Source organism: Coptis chinensis, chromosome 9 (assembly GCF_015680905.1).
Source record: "Coptis chinensis isolate HL-2020 chromosome 9, ASM1568090v1, whole genome shotgun sequence".
Lineage (NCBI taxonomy): Eukaryota > Viridiplantae > Streptophyta > Magnoliopsida > Ranunculales > Ranunculaceae > Coptis > Coptis chinensis.
In genome coordinates this window covers 43148586-43151761 of record NC_141464.1, presented here as the reverse complement: position 1 = coordinate 43151761, position 3176 = coordinate 43148586, and positions in this window count along the sequence as shown.

The following is a 3176-nucleotide window of genomic DNA, read 5'->3' as shown; positions in this document are numbered from 1 at the left end:
TTAAAATTATAATACAAATCTAAAATAAAAATACGATAAAATTTGACAACATACTCGACAAATTTATAGTGAAAATATGAATAATAGTGGTAATTAATGATTTCTTGCGGATTAATGAATTATTCCATTATCATTGATAATCGATGACTTTTTCAAAATCTCCTCCAGCTCTTGGGCATCTCTTCATTAATCTTTCTCAAAACATTAGTCGCAAATCTTTCAACCGTAATTTCTTCTCAGATCATTTTCATCTTTCACTCATGTGAACTAATAAGATTTTTCTTCTTTTGGTTTCTTTGCTTCCTTCTTAATGTCCAATCCTTTTGTTTTCTCCGTAGTTATTTCACATTTGTTACGAATCTTTTGGTTTTTGTAGCACTGTACTACTTTTAACTTGATCTTGACGGCTGTGACTCTCACTTGCTCCCCCGCTCACCGATTTCTTTCTTTACCATTCTAAACTCGACGGATTTTGCCATCTTGGAAGACTTCAATGTGAGTTCCATCTTCCAATGTTCTTTTTTCTTTTTCCTCAGTAGTCTTAGCAGAAAGATCAAATGAAAGTTTCTTAGAAGATGATGACTTCTTCACAGCTGTTGAATCCATAACTTCTTTCTCAACTTATTTAACCTTCTTCTGAGCAAACTTTGTACTAGGTTCTTGGACAACAACATCAACAATATGGGATACTATGAATTCGTTCCCCTTGTTCTCTTTGATCTTGAATCCATAACTTCTTTCTCAACTGATTTAACCTTCTTCTGAGTAGACTTTGTACTAGGTTCTTGGACAACATCATTAGCAATGGGAGACCTTGAATTTGTTCCCCTTGTTCTCTTTGATCTCTATCCCTTCATAATCCCCTCAGATGAACCTTCACCTACACTACCTACTTTCCTCGCAGTCTAAAACAACTCTTGCATTATTGTCTCCATACCTGCCCTTATTTCACTCTTGATCTCCTTCCTAACCACCATAACCTCCTCACTTACCTGCATTGCAAAAGTACTATCCACATTTAAACATTTAAAGATATATATAAATAAATTGTAATTCTTGATATACAAAGTTATACAACATATCATAAGAGTACTAAATATGTAAATCGCTCAACACATGAGTAAAGTTTTACACCTTACAAATCCTTTGAGCAATTTAGCATGTCTCTCAAGCATTTCATTACTAGTGTAGGGCTTTTGAACCGATGCAACACTTTGGGTGCCCCCGATGATCAGAGCCTCCTTGATTACATCTTCTTTACTTTCATATTCACCAAAGGCTACAACCTTACCCTACAAAGGCACAAGGCTAAAGTGTCAAAAGCTACAACCTTACCCTACAAAGGTCGGAGTTTTTATTCCAAGTTTGAGATCTAAGTTCTTGGAAAGCAACTCTTCCCCATCAAGTATTCTTAGGAATCTACCTTCCACGCTCTACGAGCCCCAAGAGGCTAGATGTGAAGGTATGCCCAAACATCAAGCATATCACACAACCATAACCTGCATATGAATCCCTTTTCAGGCTATAACATTTTCAGAATATCATCTAGACAAGACTCTAACATCTCAAACGCATAAAGGAGTGCCCCATGCAAACTTATCAAACGCAACTAAATCCTCTGCCCAAGATCAATAAACCTTCCATCTATAGTCCTAGCAGATCCAGAAGAACAACTTGAAGCAACACATACAACCCATTGAGCCTAAAGATATCAGTTTTATCATCCTACCACTAGATTTTGCCATTTGTAGAGTTGCTAATATTTCTTTCTCACCAAACAGTAGTTCCTTTTAAAAACTGCGAATCTAAAAATCAGATGATTTCTTCTTCACGCTTGTTGTGTAGAATGAGTTTGCTTGTGTTTCACATGAGACCCATAATCAAAGCAACATCGCTTTTTTAAACACCAAATCTTTTCTTAATGATCCCAGAATAAAGTCTACCAACTATGTGCACATAAATGACACAAATAAATGTAGTTGTTGCGTGCATATTTCTTTTTGGATTTGCATAAAACTCCCAAAGCAAGATTTCAAAATCCTCTTTTTTTCTTCCTCACTAAAAGCATCGAACAATTTGTGCATTTTATCTAGTGACATTCGACAAGTCAAATTCAGCTCCTCATTTCTCTAACAAGTAACAAGTAAACTCAAACTTTCGAATTTGGACAATTTTAATGAAAGGCAATAATGTTAGGCTTTTCGAATTTGACTGTTTTTTTCTTAATTTTGTATTTCATTGGAAATAGGGAAATATTGCAACTTCCCCCCTCAATTCATGTAATTAATTGGGTTTTCGATATATATTGAGATGATTGACACGTGGTACTCAACAACCTTAATAAATTTTTGGTAACTTTTGGGGAAACATGTCCTAATTTCTTTTCCGCCAAAATACACTTATCAATGCAAACCACTATAGACTTGTGATAGACATACGCTATTTTTTATTATATCAGCTAATTAACAACAATTAAATTTCATTCATTATTTCGTATTTTTCTATTATTTTATGTGTCAAACTTAATTCACTCCACACAATTAATTGCATTTAGACTATTTCACTTCCAATATTCGTTAGATTTATAGATAAGTATGAACCATTAAATTTTCTAATCTAATTCCATTGATTTTCCCATTATTATTTTTACTATTTAACACGTGGAGACTACATTCACCAAGATCCAACATACTCTTCTTTGTAAAAGGTAACCAAATACCTTAAACAAATACCTTCAACATAACAACATGTCTCTAAATAATTTGTTCCTGTTAATTTTAGTAGTTTTAATGCCATCTCCAGCCATCCCAACCATCCCAAATTATGACACCCCTCCTACAACTGACTATTCCGATGAAGAGAACTCAGACAAGTGGGTCGGAATACCTACTCTACTGATGATTACACAAATGAAAAAGAAGAAGAAGAAGACGACTGGCTTCAGGATCCCTACTATGTTGGAGATATTCCTATGAAGAAGAAGAAGAAGGACACTGACGAGGAGGACGACGATGGTGGGGGTGCTAATAACGAGCAAGACAAGGACGATGATGATGAAGAAGACTGATTTTGTCTGGTCTTATTTTGTTGTTTAGGTTTTATTTTCGTTAGTTCTGTTCTCTATTCTTATGTTGTTTTGTTTTACCCTTGTTTTCTTCTACACTTGTTGATCCATT